Genomic DNA, 18,302 nt, shown 5'->3' with positions numbered 1-18,302 from the left:
CAGCTGTTTCATTATTAACGTTTAATAACTTATCCTTCTGTATACACTGCAAAGAAGAAACAAATGGGTGGACACAGTGAAGGAAAATTATGTAATATAGGCATAAATGAATTTTATTCGGTCCTCATTTTTAGTATTCAGATACATAAAAATATAAACAATATAAACATTAAAAAGCGGAGTTTTTCCAGCACAGCATACCAGAAAAAATATTTGTAACAACCATTACACACGAAATTAAAATTTTCATTCGAAAATAACAAACAAAGGGAACAGAAATAGAGAGCATTACGGCAACAAATGGAAAAGAATGCAGCGTTCAAGATTTTTTGTTATAACTTCCACAATAATGGGTCAAATATAGCAAAACACGGTGAGAAATAAAGATAATAGATGTATTTACCATTATCAATCACGAAAATTGTAAATTCACGCTGAATTGGAAAGATAATAACAATAAATGACGCGGCGCCGCAGCGGCGCCGAAAATCCAACGACGTAACTAAATTTGTAAATCCATATGAGGGTTAAAAAAAGTGAGTTTGATGGAGTTATTCTTGATACAAACACAAATTCGCCCCTCGAAATTTAAAAAAATTAAGAAGTGAATTTGTTACAAATACGAATTCACCACTCAAAATGAAACAATTAAAAATGTGAGTTTGATATTAAGATTCTGGTTAGAAACACGAATTCACCACGCGAAAAGTAAAAATTATAAACTTTGTTTGATATGAATAGTCTTGTCACAAACACGAGTTAAAAACTCGAATTGAAAAAATTAAACACGTGAGTTTGATATGAATATTCTTGTTACAAACGCAAATATTCACTCGAAATGAAAAAATAAAAATATGAGTTTGATATGAATATTCTTGATCCAAACACGATTTCCCAACTCGAATTGGAAAAATTGAAAAAGTGAGTTTTATATGAATATTCTTGTTACAAACGAAAATATTCACTCGAAATGAAAAATTAAAAATATGAGTTTGATATGAATATTCTTGATCCAAACACGATTTCCCAACTAGAAATGAAAAAATTAAAAAAGCGATTGTGATATGAATATAATGGGTTGGGTTGGGTAGGTTGGATATACGTGATAAGTATCATTTCTAATGCTTTAATATCTTAAAATATTCTACGACCTGTTGTCCCTTTGCGAGGTCACTGAAGGACATGAAAAAAAGTCGTTGAAGGTCATTGACGTTTCAAGGTCTTTCAAAGTCATTTAAGGTCATTGACCGTTCAACGTCATTCAAGGTCATTGACCGTTAAAGGAAATTCAAGGCTATTGATCGTTCAATGTCATTCAAGGTCATTGTCCGCTCAAGGTTTTCAAAGTCATTGACCTTTAAAGGTCGTTCAAGGTCATTGACCGTTCAAGGTCATTCAAGGTCATTGACCTTTCAAGGTCATTCAAGGGCATTGACCGTTCAATGTCATTCAAGGTCATTGACCTTTTAAGGTCATTCAAGGTCATTGACCATTCAAGGTCATTGACCGTTCAAGGTCATTCAAGGTCATTGACCATTCAAGGTCATTCAAGGTCATTGACCGTTGAAGGTCATTTAAGGCTATTGATCGTTCAAGGTCATTCAAGGTCTTTGACCTTTCAAGGTCATTCAAGGTCATTGACCTTTCAAGGTCTTTCAACGTCATTGACCTTTCAAGGTCATTCAAGGTCATTGACCGTTCAAGGTCATTCAAGGTCTTTGACCGTTCTAGGTCATACAAGGCTATTGACCGCTCAAGGTCATTCAAGGTAATTGACCTTTTTAGGTCATTCAAGGTCATTGACCGTTCGAGGTCATTCAAGGTCATTTACCGTTCAAGGTCATTCAACGATATTGACCGTTCAAGGTCATTCAAGGTCATTGACCGTTCAATGTCATTCAAGGTCATTGACCTTTCAAGGTCATTCAAGGTCATTCACCGTTCAAGGTCATTCAAGGTCGTAGACCTTTCATGTTCATTCAAGGTCATTGACCTCTCAAGGTCAGTCAAGGTCATTCACCGTTCAAGTTTATTCAAGGTCATTGATTGTTCAAGGTCATACAAAGCTATTGACCGCTCAAGGTCATTCAAGGTCATTGACCTTTTAAGGTCACCCAAGGCTATTGATAATTCAATGTCATTCAAGGTCATTGTCCGTTCAAGGTTTTCAAAGTCATTGACCTTTCAAGGTCATTCAAGGTCATTGACGGTTCAAAGTCATTCAAGGTCATGGACCTTGAATAACTTTAAACTCATGACTCATTCAAGGTCGAGGTAATTCAAGTTCATTGACGGTTTAAAGTCATTCAAGGTCATTGACATTTCAAGGTCATTCAAGGTCATTGACCTTTTAAGGTCATTCAAGGTCATTGACTGTTCAAGGCCATTGACCGTTCAAGGTCATTCAAGGTCATTGACATTTCAAGGTCATCCAAGGTCGATGACCGTTCAAGGTCATTGACCTTTCAAGGTCACTCAAGGCTTTTGATCATTCTATGTCATTCGAGGTCATTGTCCGTTCAAGGTTTTCAAAGTCATCGACCTTTCAAGGTCATTCAAGGTCATTGACCGTTCAAAGTCATTCAAGGTCATGGACCTTGAATGACTTTGAACTCATGACTCATTCAAGGTCGAGGTCATTCAAGGTCATTGACGGTTCAAAGTCATTCAAGGTCATTAACATTTCAAGGTCATTCAAGGTCATTGACCTTTCAAGGTCATTCAAGGTCATTGGCCTTTCATGGTCATTCAAGGTCATTGACCGTTCAAGGTCATTCAAAATCATTGACATTTTTAGGTCATTCAAGGTCATTGACCGTTCAAGGTCATTCAAGGTCATTGATCGTTCAAGGTCATTGAAGGTCATTGATCTTTCAAGGTCATTCAAGGTCATTGGCCGTTGAAAGTCATTCAAAGTCATTGACCTTTCATGGTCATTTAAGGTCATTGACCGCTCAAGGTCATTCAAGGTCATTGACCGTTCAAGGTCATTCAAGGTTATTTACCTTTCAAGGTCATTCAAGGTCATTGACCGTTCAAGGTCATTCAAGGTCATTGACATTTCAAGGTCATTCAAGGTCATTCACCTTTCAAGGTCATTCAAGGTCATTGACCGTTCAAGGTCATTCAAGGTCATTGACATTTCAAGGTCATTCAAGGTCATTGACCGTTGAAGGTCATTCAAGGTCATTGACCTTTCAAGGTCATTCAAGGTCATTGACCGTTGAAAGTCATTCAATTTCATTGACCTTTCATGGTCATTCAAGGTCATTGACCGCTCAAGGTCATTCAAGGTCATTGACCTTTCAAAGTCACCCAAGGCTATTGATCATTCAATGTCATTCAAGGTCATTGTCCGTTCAAGGTTTTCAAAGTCATTGACCTTTCAAGGTCATTCAAGGTCATTGACCGTTCAAGGTCATTCAAGGTCATTGACCTTTAAAGATCATTCAAGGTCATTGACACTTCAAGGTCATTCATGGTCATTAACCGTTCAAGGTCACCCAAGGCTATTGATCGTTCAATGTCATTCAAGGTCATTAACCGTTCAAGGTCACCTAAGGTTATTGATCGTTCAATGTCATTCAAGGTCATTTTCCGTTGAAGGTAATTCAAAGTCATTGACCCTTCAAGGTCATTCAAGGTCATTGACCGTTCAAGGTCATTCAAGGTTATTTACCTTTCAAGGTCATTCAAGGTCATTGACCGTTCAAGGTCATTCAAGGTCATTGACCTGTCAAGGTCATTTAAAGTAATTGACCTTTCCAGGTCATTCAAGGTCATTGGCCGTTCAAGGTCATTCAAGGTCATTGGCCGTTCAAGGTCATTCAATGTCATTGACCAATCAAGGTCATTCAAGGCTATTGATCGTACAATGTCATTCAAGGTCATTGACCGTTGAAGGTAATTCAAAGTCATTGACTCTTCAAGGTCCTTCAAGATCATTGACCGGGTAAGGTCATTGAATGTTATTGACAGTTCAAGGTCATTTAAAAAATTAAATTAAAAAATAATAAAAGGTTAGTTTGGTATAAATATTCTTACTAATAAACGCTAGTTCTCTACCGGAAATGATAGAATGAAAAATTTCAGTTTTATATGAATGTTCTTCTTAGAAACACGAATTCAACACTCGAAATGAAAAAATTAAAAAAGTGAGATTGATATGAATATTTTTGTTACAAACGCTAATACACCACTCGAATTGAAAGAATTTAAAAAGTGAAATTGAATTAATATTCCTATTACAAACGCAAATTCATTTCTCAAAATGAAAACATTAAAAAAGTGAGTTTTATACGGTTTTTCTTGTTACAAACACTAATTGACCACTCAAAATAAAAATATTAAGGTAAGTTTGGTATTACTATTTTTGTTACAAACGCGAATTCACCACTTGAAACGAAAAAATTAAAGAAGTTGTATCGATATTTTGTTACAAAGGCGAATTCATTTTTAAAAACGAAAGTAATAAATAAGTGAGTATATTTTACTACAAACGCGAAGTCATCACTGGAAATGAAAAAAATAAAAAGTAACTTTGATATTAATTTTCTTGTTACAAACGCAATTTTAACTCTCGAAATGAAAATATTAAAATAAAGTGAGTTTGATGAGAATATTTTTGTAACAAACGCGTATTCACTACTCAAAATAATAAATTTCAAAATGTGAATTTGATAGAGTTTTTCTTGTTACAAACACAAATTCACCGCTCGAAATGAAAAAATTAAGAAAGTTAATTTGTTACAAACAAGAATTCACCACTCAAAATAAAATAATTAAAAAGGTGAGTTTGATATGAATATTTTTGTTACAAACGTGAATTTACTACTAAAAATGAAAATAATTAAAGTGTCTTTCATATGAGTTCATATGAAAATATTAAAAAAGTGAGTATTACATGTTTTTTTCTTGCTAGAAACAAGAAATCAACACTCGCAAAGCAAAACTTAAAAAGTGAGATTGATCTGAATATTCTTGTTACCAAAACGAACTTTTACTCGAAATGGAAATTTAAATAATTGAGTTTGATATAGTTTTTATGTTTGAAACACGAATTCAGCTCACGAAATGACAAATTAAAAAGTGAGTTTTATATAAGAATTCTTGCAAAACACTCGAATTTGCACACGAAATGAAAAACTTTTAAAATGTGAGTTTGATATTAAGATTCTTGTTACAAACACGAATTGACCACGCGAAATGTAAAAATTAAGAAGTTTGTTTGATATGAATATTCTTGTTACAAACGTGAATTCACTACTAAAAATGAAAAAAATTAAAGTGTCTTTCATATGAGTTCATATGAAAATATTAAAAAAGTGAGTATTACATGTTTTTTTCTTGCTACAAACAAGAAATCAACACTCGCAAAGCAAAACTTAAAAAGTGAGATTGATCTGAATATTCTTGTTACCAAAACGAACTTTTACTCGAAATGGAAAATTAAATAATTGAGTTTGATATAGTTTTTATGTTTGAAACACGAATTCACCTCACGAAATGACAAATTAAAAAGTGAGTTTTATATAAGAATTCTTGCAAAACACTCGAATTTGCACACGAAATGAAAAAATTAAAAATGTGAGTTTGATATTAAGATGCTTGTTACAAACACGAATTGACCCCGCGAAATGTAAAAATTAAGAAGTTTGTTTGATATGAATATTCTTGTCACAAACTTGAGTGAACAACTCTAAATGAAAAAAATAAAAAAATTAGTGTGATATGAATATAATGGGTTAGGTTGGGTAGGTTGGATATCGGTGATAAGTTTCATTTCCAATGCTTTAATAGCTTAAAATATTCTACGACCTGTTGTCCCTTTGCGAGGTCACTGAAGGACATGAACAAAAGTCATTGAAGGTCATTGACATTTCAAGGTCATTCAAGGTCATTGACCTTTCATGGTCATTCAAGGTCATTGACCGTTCAAGGTCATTCAAGGCTATTGATCGTTCAAGGTCATTCAATGTCATTGACCTTTCAAGGTCATTCAAGGTCATTGACCACTCAAGGTCATTCAAGGTCATTGACCATTCAAGGTCATTGACCGTTCAAGGTTATTCAAGGTCATTGACCGTTCAAGGTCATTCAAGGTCATTGACCGTTCAAGGTCATTCAAGGTCATTGACCGTTCAAGGTCATTCAAGGCTAATGAACGTTCGAGGTCATTGACCTATCAAGGTCATTCAAGGTCATTGACCTTTCAAGGTCATTCAAGGTCATTGACCTTTCAAGGTCATTCAAGGTCATTGACCTTTCAAGGTCATTCAAGGTCATTGACCTTTCAAGGTCATTGACCTTTCAAGGTCATTCAAGGTCATTGACCTTTCATGGTCATTCAAGGTCATTCAAGCCTTCAATAACCTTGAACGGTCAATGACCTTGAATGACCTTGAAAGGTCAATGACCTTGAATGACCTTGAAAGGTCAATGACCTTGAATGATCTTGAAAGGTCAATGACCTTGATTGACTTTGAACTCATGACTCATTCAAGGTCGAGGTTATTCAAGGTCATTGACGGTTCAAAGTCATTCAAGGTCATCGACATTTCAAGGTCATTCAAGGTCATTGACCTTTCAAGGTCATTCAAGGTCATTGACCGTTGAAAGTCATTCAAGGTCAATGACCGCTCAAGGTCATTCAAGGTCATTGACATTTCAAGGTCATTAGAGGTCATTGACCTTGCAAGGTCATTCAAGGTCATTGACCGTTCAAGGACATTCAAAGTCATTGACATTTCAAGGTCATTCAAGGTCATTGACCGTTCAAGGTCATTCAAGGTCATTGACCTTTCAAGGTCATTCAAGGTCATTGACCGTTCAAGGTCATATATGTTTGATATTAATATTCTTGTTACAAAAGCAATTTCACCTCTCGAATTGAAAAAATTAAAAAAAAGTGAGTTTGATGAGAATATTCTTGTAACAAAAGTGAATTCACTACTCAAAATGAAAAAAAATGAAAAAAAGTGAGTTTGATGGAGTTTTTCTTGATATTTATATTCTTGTTACAAACGCAATTTCACCTCTTGAATTGAAAAAATTAAAAAAAGTGAGTTTGATGAGAATATTCTTGTAACAAACGCGAATTCACTACTCAAAATGAAAATATTTAAAAAAGTGAATTTGATAGAGTTTTTCCTGTTACAAACTTGAATTCACTACTAGAAATGAAAAAAAATTAAAGTGGCTTTCATATGAGTTCAAATGAAAATATTAAAAATTGAGTTTTACATGTTTTTTCTTGCTACAAACGCGAAATCAGCACTTGCAAAGTAAAATATAAAAAGTGAGATTGATCTGAATAATCTTGTTACCAATATGAACTTTTACTCGAAATGAAAAATTAAATAATTGAGTTCGATGAAGTTTTTATGTTTGAAACACGCATTCACCTCACGCAATGATAAATAAAGAATTAATTTTATATAAGTATTCTTGCTAAACACTCGAATTTGCACACGAAATGAAAATATTAAAAATGTGAGTTTGATATTAAGATTGTTGTTATAAACACGAATTCACCAAGCGAAATGTAAAAATTAAAAAGTTTGTTTAATATGAAGTCTTGTAACAAACACGAGTTAACAACTCGAATTGAAAGAATTAAAAAAGGGAAATTGAATGAATATTCCTATTACAAACGCAAATTCACTTCTCAAAATGAAAACATTAAAAAAGTGAGTTTGATATGGTTTTTCTTGTTACAAACACTAATTGACCACTCAAAATGAAAAAAATTTAGGTGAGATTGGTATTTTTTTTTGTTACAAACGCTAATTCACCAATCGAAACGAAAAAATTTAAAAAGTGATTTCGATATTCATGTTACAAAGGCGAATTCATTTTTAAAAACGAAAGTAATAAAAAAGTGAGTATATCTTACTACAAACGCGAAGTCATCACTGGAAATTAAAAAAATAAAAAGAAAGTTTGATATTAATATTCTTGTTACAAACGCAATTTCACCTCTCGAATTGAAAAAATTAAAAAAAGGTGAGTTTGATGAGAATATTCTTGTAACAAAAGTGAATTCACTACTCAAAATGAAAAAAATTAAAAAAAGTGAGTTTGATGGAGTTGTTCTTGATACAAACACAAATTCGCCCCTCGAAATTTAAAAAAATTAAGAAAGTGAATTTGTTACAAATACGAATTCACCACTCAAAATGATATAATTAAAAATGTGAGTTTGATATTAAGATTCTTGTTAGAAACACGAATTTACCACGCGAAAAGTAAAAATTATAAACTTTGTTTGATATGAATAGTCTTGTCACAAACACGAGTTAAAAACTCGAATTGAAAAAATTAAACACGTGAGTTTGATATGAATATTCTTGTTACAAACGCAAATATTCACTCGAAATGAAAAAATAAAAAAAATGAGTTTGATATGAATATTCTTGATCCAAACACAATTTCCCAACTCGAATTGAAAAAATTGAAAAAGTGAGTTTTATATGAATATTCTTGTTACAAACGCAAATATTCACTCGAAATGAAAAATTAAAAATATATGTTTGATATGAATATTCTTGATCCAAACACGATTTCCCAACTAGAAATGAAAAAATTAAAAAAGTGATTGTGATATGAATATAATGGGTTGGGTTGGGTAGGTTGGATATCGGTGATAAGTATCATTTCTAATGCTTTAATAGCTTAAAATATTCTACAATCTGTTGTCCCTCAGCGAGGTCACTGAAGGACATGAAAAAAAGTCGTTGAAGGTCATTGACATTTCAAGGTCTTTCAAAGTCATTCAAGGTCATTCAAGGTCATTGACCGTTCAAGGACATTCAAGGCTATTGATCTTTCAATGTCATTCAAGTTTATTGTCCGCTCAATGTTTTCAAAGTCATTGACCTTTAAAGGTCGTTCAAGGTCATTGACCGTTCAAGGTCATTCAAGGTCATTGACCTTTCAAGGTCATTCAAGGTCATTGACCGTTCAATGTCATTCAAGGTCATTGACCTTTCAAGGTCATTCAAGGTAATTGACCATTCAAGGCCATTGACCTTTCAAGGTCATTCAAGGTCATTGACCATTCAAGGTCATTCAAGGTCATTGACCGTTCAAGGTCATTCAAGGCTATTGATCGTTCAAGGTCATTCAAGGTCATCGACATTTCAAGGTCATTCAAGGTCATTGACCGTTCAAGGTCATTCAAGGTCTTTGACCGTTCTAGGTCATACAAGGCTATTGACCGCTCAAGGTCATTCAAGGCATTGACCTTTCATGGTCATTCAAGGTCATGACCGTTCAAGGTCATTCAAGGTCATTGACCGTTCAAGGTCATTCAAGGTCATTGACCTTTCAAGGTCATTCAAGGTCATTGATCGTTCAATGTCATTCAAGGTCATTGTCCGTTCAAGGTCATTCAAGGTCATTGATCGTTCAAGGTCATTCAAGGTCATTGACCGTTCAAGGTCATTCAAGGTCATCGACCGTTGAAAGTCATTCAAGGTCATCGACCTTTCCTGGTCATTCGAGGTCATTGACCTTTCAAGGTCATTCAAGGTCATTGACCTTGAATGACTTTGAACTCATGACTCATTCAAGGTCGAGGTCATTCAAGGTAATTGACGGTACAAGGTCATTCAAGGTCATTGACCTTTCAAGGTCATTCAAGGTCATTGACTGTTTAAGGTCATTTAAAGTCATTGACATTTCAAGGTCATTCAAGGTCATTGACCGTTCAAGGTCATTCAAGGTCATTGACCTTTCAAGGTCATTCAAGGTCATTGACCGTTGAAAGTCATTCAAAGTCATTGACCTTTCATGGTCATTAATGGTCATTGACCGCTCAAGGTCATTCAAGGTCATGACCTTGAATGACCTTGAAAGGTAAATGACCTTGAAAGGTCAATGACCTTGAATGACTTTCATATGTCAATGACCTTGAATGACTTTGAACTGTTAATGGCCTTGAATGACATCGACCTTGAATGAGTCATTAGTTCAAAGTCATTCAAGGTCAATGATCTTGAATGACTTTGAACGGTCAATGACCTTGAATGACCTTCAAAGGTCAATGACTTTGAAAACCTTGAACGGACAATGAACTTGAATGACATTGAATGATCAATAGCCTTGAATGGTCAATAATCTTGAATGAACTTGAACGGTCAGAGACCTTGTAAGACCTTGAATTGTCGATGACCTTGAATGACCTTGAACGTTCAGTGATGTAAATGAACTTGAACGGTCAATGAACTTCAATGACCTTGAACGGTCAATGACCTTGAATGGTCAATAATCTTGAATGAACTTGAACGGTCAGAGACCTTGTACGACCTTGAATTGTCGATGACCTTGAATGACCTTGAACGGTCAATGTCCTTGGATGACCTCGAACGGCCAATGACCTTGAAAATCCTTAACGGTCAATGCCCTTGAATGACTTTGAACGGTCAATGACCCTTAATGACTAAAAATGGTCATTGACCTTGAATGAACTGGACCCATCAATGACCTTCAGTGACCTACCAATTTCGATAATATTCATTGACCTTGAAATGTCAATGACCTTCAATGACCTTAAAATGTTCTTGTCCTTCAGTGACCTTGCAAAGGGACAACGCAGATCGTAGAATATTTTAAGCATTTAAAGCATTCGAAATGAAACCTATCAACGATATCCAGCCTACCCAACCCAACCCATTATATTCATATCAGTCTCACTTTTTTAATTTTTTTCATTACGATTAGCGATTTCGTGTTTGTTAGAAAAAAATTCATATCAGACTTCCTTTCTTAATTTTTTCATTTCGAGTGTTGAATTCGCGTTTGTAACAAGAATATTAATATCAAACTTAATTTTAAATTTTTTTATTTCGAATGGTGACTTCGCGTTTGTAGTAAGATATACGTTTTTAATACTTTAGTTTTTTAAAGAGAATTCGCCTTTGTAACAAGATTTTCGGCCTCACTTCTTTAATTTTTTCTTTTCAAGTGGTGAATTCGCGTATGTAACAAAAATAGTAATACCAAACTCACTTTTTTAATTTCTCGTTTCGAGTGATGAACTTGCGTTTTTAACAGGAATATTAAGACCAAACTTACTTTTTAATTTTTTCATTTCAAATGGTGAGATCTCGTTTGCAGGAAGATATACTCACTTTTTTCATACTTTAGTTTTTAAAAGTGAATTCGCCTTTGTAACAAGAATTTTTAACTCACTTCTTTAATTTTTTCGTTTCAAGTGGTCAATTAGTGTTTGTAACAAGAAAAACCATATCAAACTCACTTTTTTAATGTTTTCATTTTGAGAAGTGAATTCGCGTTTGTAATAGGAATATTCATTCAATTTCACTTTTTAATTGTTTCAATTCGAGTGGTGTATTTGAGTTTTTAACAAGAATATTCATATGAATCTCACTTTTTTAATTTTTTCATTTCGAGTGGTTAATTCGTGTTTCTAAGAAGAACATTTACATCAAACTGACTTTGTTCATTTTATCATTTCCAGTAGAGAACAAGGTTTTATTTGCAAGAATATTCATTCCAAACTAACGTTTTATATTTTTAAATTTAATATTTTGAATGACCTTGAACGCTCAATGACCTTGAACCGTATGGACTTTGTATGACCTTGAACGGACAATGACCTTGAATGACATTGAACGGTCAATAATCTCGAATGTCCTTACCCGGTTAATGACCTTGAAGGACCTTAAACAGTCAATGACCTTGAATGACCTTCAACGGTCAATGACTTTGAATGACATTGAACGGTCAATGAACTTGAATGACCTTGAATGACATTGAACGGTCAATGAACTTGAATGACCTTGAACGGTCAATGACCTTGAAAATTTTGCATGGTCAATGACCATGAATGACCTTGATAATCAATGACCCTTAATGACCTTGAACGGTCAATGACCCTGAATGATATTGAACGGTCAATGACCTTTAATGACCTTTAACGGTGAATGACTTTTAATGACCTTGAACGGTCAACGACCTTTAATGACCTTGAACGGATAATGACGTTGAAAAACCTTGAACGTTCAATTACTTAAAATGATCTTGAACGGTCAATGACATTCAATGACCTTGAACGGTCAATGACCTTAAATGACCTTGAACGGTCAATGACGTTGAATAACCTTGAATGGTCAATGACCTTGAATGACCTTGAACGGTCGGAGACCTTGAAAGACCTTGAACGGTCAATGACCTTGAATGACCTTGAACGGTCAATCACCTTGAATGACCTCAAACGGCCAAGGACCTTGAATAACATTAACGGTCAATGGCCTTGAATGAACTTGAACGGTCAATGACCCTTAATGACCAGAAATGGTCATTGACCTTGAATTAATTGGACCCATCAATGACCTTCAGTGACCTAGAAATCACGATAACATTCATTGACTTTGAAATGTCAATGACCTTCAATGACATTAAAAAGTTAATGTCCTTCAGTGACCTCGCAAAGGGGCAACACAGATCGTAGAATATTTTAAGCTATTAAAGCATTCGAAATGAAACCTATCACCGATATCCAACTTACCCTATCTAACCCATTATATTCATATCACACTCACGTTTTTAATTTTTTCATTTCGAGTTGTGAATTCGTGTTTGGAACAAGAATATTCATATCAAACTAATATATTTAATTTTTTTTATTTCGAGTGAAAATTTGCGTTTGCAACAACAATATTTATATCAAACTAACTTTTTTAATTTTTACATTTCGAGTTGTGAAATCGTGTTTGGAACAAGAATATTCATATCAAACTCAAATTTTAATTTTTTCAATTCGAGTTGTTAACTCGTGTTTGTACAAAGAATATTCATATCAAACTAACCTTTTTAATTTTTACATTTCGAGTGATGAATTCGTGTTTGTAACAAGAATATTCATATCAAACTCACATTTTTAATGTCTACATTTCGAGTGGTGAATTCGTGTTTGTAACCAGAATATTCATATCACTCACATTTTTAATTTTTTCATTTCGTGTGAAAATTCGCGTGTGTAACAAGAATATTCATATGAAACTCACTTTTTAATTTGTCATTTTGAGAAATGTATTCACCTTTCTAACAAGAATATTCATCTCAGATTCACTTTTTTTATTTTTTCGTTTGAGTAGTGAAAACGTGTTTTGTAAATAGACTATTCATATCAAACTCACATTTTTAATTTTTTCATTTCGGGTGGTGAATTCGCGTTTGTAACAAAAATATTAATACCAAACTCACTTTTTCAATTTCTTCGTTTCGAGTGGTGAATTTACGTTTTCAACAAGAATATTGATACCAAACTCACTTTTTTAATTTTTTCATTTCGAGTGTTAATTCGCGTTTGTGGCAAGAAAACCCATATCAAACTCACTTTTTTAATTTTTTTCCATTTGAGTGGTGAATTTGTGTTTGTGAGAAGAATATTCATGTCAAACTCACATTTATTATTTTTTCATTTGTAGTGGGGTATTCGCGTTTGTACAAAGAATATTAATACTAATCTTCTTTAATTTTTGCATTTTGAGTGGTGAATTCGTGTTTGTAAAAAAAACCATATCAAACTCACTTTTTTAAATATTTTTCCTTTTGAATAGTGAATTTGCTTTTGTTACAAGAATATTCATATAAAACTCACTTTTTTAATATTTTCATTTGAACTCATATGATAGTCACTTTTTAATTTTTTTCATTTTTAGCAGTGAATTCACGTTTGTAACAAGAATATTCATATCAAACTCACATTTTTTATTTTTCCATTTCGGGTGGTGAATTCGCGTTTGTAACAAAAATATTAATACCAAACTCACTTTTTCAATTTCTTCGTTTCGAGTGGTGAATTTACGTTTTCAACAAGAATATTGATACCAAACTCACTTTTTTAATTTTTTCATTTCGAGTGGTAAATTCGCGTTTGTGGCAAGAAAACCCATATCAAAATCACTTTTTTAATTTTTTTCCATTTGAGTGGTGAATTTGTGTTTGTGAGAAGAATATTCATGTCAAACTCACATTTATTATTTTTTCATTTTATATTATTCGCGGGTATTCGCGTTTGTACAAAGAATATTAATACTAAACTTCTTTAATTTTTGCATTTTGAGTGGTGAATTCGTGTTTGTAAAAAAAACCATATCAAACTCACTTTTTTAAATATTTTTCCTTTTGAATAGTGAATTTGCTTTTGTTACAAGAATATTCATATCAAACTCTCTTTTTTTAATTTTTTCATTTCGATTAGTGATTTCGTGTTTGTAAGAAGAATATTCATATCAAACTTACTTTCTTAATTTTTTCATTTCGAGTGGTGATTTCGTGTTGGTAACCAGAATATTCATATCAATCTCACTTTTTTAAGTTTTGCTTTGCGAGTGCTGAAATTACGTTTGTAGTAAGAATAAACATATAAAACTCACTTTTTTAATATTTTCATTTGAACTCATATGATAGTCACTTTTTAATTTTTTTCATTTTTAGCAGTGAATTCACGTTTGTAACAAGAATATTTATATCAAACTCACTTTTTTAATTTTTTCAATTCGAGTTGTTAACTCGTGTTTAAACAAGAATATGCATATCAAACTCAACTTTTTAATTTTTTCATTTTGAGTGGTGAATTCGTGTTTGTAACAAACTCACTTTCTTAATTTTTTCATTTCGAGTGGTAAATTTGTGTTTGTAACAAGAAAAACTCTAACAAACTCATTTTTTTAAATTTCTTCATTTTGAGTAGTGAATTCGCGTATGTTACAAGAATATTCACATCAAACTCACTTTTTATAATTTTTTCATTTCGAGAAACAAGAATACTAATATCAAACTTTCTTTTTAATTTTTTCATTTCGAGTAGTGACTCCCCGTTAGTAGTAAGATTACACCATATAATACTCACTTTTTAAATACTTTAGTTTTTAAAAGTGAATGTTTTCATTTTGAGAAGTGAATTCGCGTCTGTAATAGGAATATTCATTCAATTTCAGTTTTTTAATTCTTTCAATTCGAGTGGTGAATTCGTGTTTGTAACAAGAATATTCATATCAAATTCACTTTTTTAATCTTTTTTTTTCGATTAGTGAATTCGTGTTTGTAAGAAAAATATTCATATCATATTTACTTTCTTAATTATTTCATTTCAAGTGGTGATTTCGTGTGGTAACCAGAATATGCAATCTCACTTTTTTAAGTTTTGCATTGCGAGTGCTGATTTTGCGTTTGTAGGAAGAGAAAACGCAAAACTTACTTTTTAAACATTTTCATTTGAACTCATAAGAAAGTTACTTTTTAATTTTTTTCATTTTGAGTAGTTAATTTGAGTTTGTAACTAGAATATTCATATCAAACTCACTTTTTTAACCCTCATATGGATTTACAAAATTAGTTACGTCGTTGGATTTTCAGCGCCGCAGCGGCGCCGCGTCATTTTTTGCTATTATCTTTCAAAGTTAGCCAGAATTTACAAGTTTTCCGATTGATAATGGTAAATACATCTATTATCTTTATTTCTTACCGTGTTTTGCTAGATTTAAACCCTTATTGTTGAAGTTATAACAAAAAATCTTGAACGCTGCATTCTTTTCCATTTCTTGCCGTAATGCTCTTTATTTCAGCTCCCTTTGTTTGTTATTTTTGAATGAAAGTTTTAATTTCATGTGTTATTGTTGTTTGAAATATTTTTCTGATATGCAGAGCTCGACAAACTCCGCTTTTTAATGTTTATATTGTTTATAATTTTATGTATCTAAATACTAAAAATGATGACCGAATAAAATTCATTTATGCCTATATGACATAATTTTGCTTCACACGTCCACCCATTTGTTATATCTTTGCAGTGTATATAGAAGGAAAAGTTATTAAACGTTAATAATAGAACAGCTGTAGGTTAAGTGAGAAGAGACGAGTGTTACTTTCGTGATTTTTACAAGATTCTGGCGATCAAGACAAATCTTACGAATATTCTGGGAGCTTATGTCCTGCATTAAAAAAATCAAGTCTTATGGGTTTTTGAAATATAAATAATATGGGATGACAAGCGACGTGTCAAAGAACCCTACGCTTCTTTGGAGTTGAAGCTAGAAGAGTCAGTACTCTTTTCCTACCACGGAGCCCTATTCCCCCACTGGGGACGTGTAGCCCAAGGGAAAGGTTTCCTTAGATATGGACGGGTAAATGTTTTGCGTGGGAGTGCATCAGATTAGGTTTTACTCCTGGATTGGTGGGATATCCAAAAAAAATAAATTCTTAGAAGTATGTGTTATTGGTGGTAGGGGAGAAGGAGCAGCTGCCTTTTTTTCGTCCAGCTCTGCGTGAGAAACCAATGAAAGAATGCTCTGAGGTGACAAAAATACCCTCACTTTGGAAGGACTTCCCTTACATTTTCTTTCCGTTTTCTTTCTTAGCGTTTCACTGACCCAAACATTGAGACTGTCCATACCTTCCCACTAAGCTCCCTTATTCGTCATTCACCACCTTCTTCCCCCCTCCCACAAAACTTGATTGAACTTCTCTCCACCCTAATGACCCACCCGAGCTAGACCTTCTCGGAATGAAGGGAGGGCCACCGCGGGGCGTTTTGACAAGGCTTTTGTTCCCTGTCCCTCATGCAGCGATGGAAAGAAGAAGAAAAAGCATGCTCTTGTATCTAATTGCCTCCTTGCACTCCCAACCTTTTCCGCATTAAGGATTTTCTACTCCTACCTGTCCTAACGATCTGGGTATTCCCCGATCCTTGGCAGTCGACACACTACCACCACTTCACCTCAAAACAACCTCTTGGCATTCCTTATCCTTTCTCCTCCTCACTCACCCCTTTACGTTAGTAACACCCCCAATGCATAAAGCATCTGTGCATTTCAGTACACAAAGAAACGAGAAATATGTTCACAAATTTTCACCTCACAGTAAATTGTCTTTTCACCTATTCATAATGAAACGATTTTTACCATGTAAAGTCAAAACTCATCGTCAGGAAAGAGAAATTATTTTCTATCACACAATTAGTTGGGTAGTTATCTGGATTTCACCCCAATGGTAAACTGTCACGTCATCAGTAACTATATAAACGCTTGCAATTTTGTATAGACTATCTTAGACGCAAAGACATTTTTTTTCGAATGAAAGGTACAAGACATATAACAATAACTGTGCGATGTGTTCTTCACGGTAGTCGGTGAAATTTCTGAATCTCCTGGCAAGTTACAGTTACTCATTCAGCGAGAAATATTCACACAACGGTGAGGAAGCATTATTCTACGAATTCGGATAATGCATTGTGTTAAATTTTTCTTAGAATTGCGGCTTGGAGTAATTCTAAACAGAGTCACCCTAGGATGTACCCAAAGGTGACTATCACCACGGCAGGTACGTGGGCGCGGAGCGGAGAAGGTGCCCAAGCAAAACTAAGTCGGAAGCCACGGAAAAAACAAGGAAAACTTGGCTAGCCATGAGTTTCTATGAATAATTCTTGCGAAAAGATGAAGTTTTGTCAATGAACATTACAACGAAGCAAACATAATGATTCTTAGCTAAAAGAGGAAGCACAATTGGTATTGTAATATTTTCCTTTTGTTAAACAATTTCACTTGGTTTATAAGTTTAAAAAAATAAATAATAGGATTATAAATGTATTATTGCATTTCATATGAAACATAATTGCTTTGACATTAGCGTTGAGAGTGCAGACCCTGACGTAGCGACGAGGAAATTCTCGGCCCAAGCAAAACTAAGTCGGAGGCCCTTGAAAAAACAACTTTGACTAGCCATGAGTTTTTATGAATAATTCTCGTAAAAAGATGAAGTTTTGTCAATGAACATCATAACGAGGCAAATAGATTGATTCTTAGCAAAAATAGAAAGCAAAATTGGTATGGTAATATTTTCCTTTTGTTTAACAATTTTATTTTGTTTATAATGTTTAGAAATATAAGTAATATGATTATTAATATATTATAGCATTTCATACGAAACATAATTGCTTTGACATTAACATTGAGAGTGCAGTCAACGACGTAGCGACGAGGAAATACTGAGCGCCGCAGCGGCGCCGAAAATCCAACGACGTAACTTTTTCCATTAGAGGCCAATAAAATGTAAACTATAGACACTACGCTAACAAAATTTTATATTTAGGCGCACAAAGCAGAAAAAATAGACTACTGAAAATTTCAAAATGATTCATTGGAATGGAAAATTTTTACACCACTTTTAAAACCACGAGCGCCGCTAAGGCGCAGCGAATCCATATGAGGGTTAATTTTTTCATTTTGAGTGATTAATTCATGTTTGTAACAAAAATATGCATTTCAAACTCATTT

This window comes from Ischnura elegans, chromosome 6 (assembly GCF_921293095.1).
Source record: "Ischnura elegans chromosome 6, ioIscEleg1.1, whole genome shotgun sequence".
Lineage (NCBI taxonomy): Eukaryota > Metazoa > Arthropoda > Insecta > Odonata > Coenagrionidae > Ischnura > Ischnura elegans.
The sequence above is the reverse complement of the archived record's forward strand: the minus strand, read 5'-3'. Positions refer to the sequence as shown.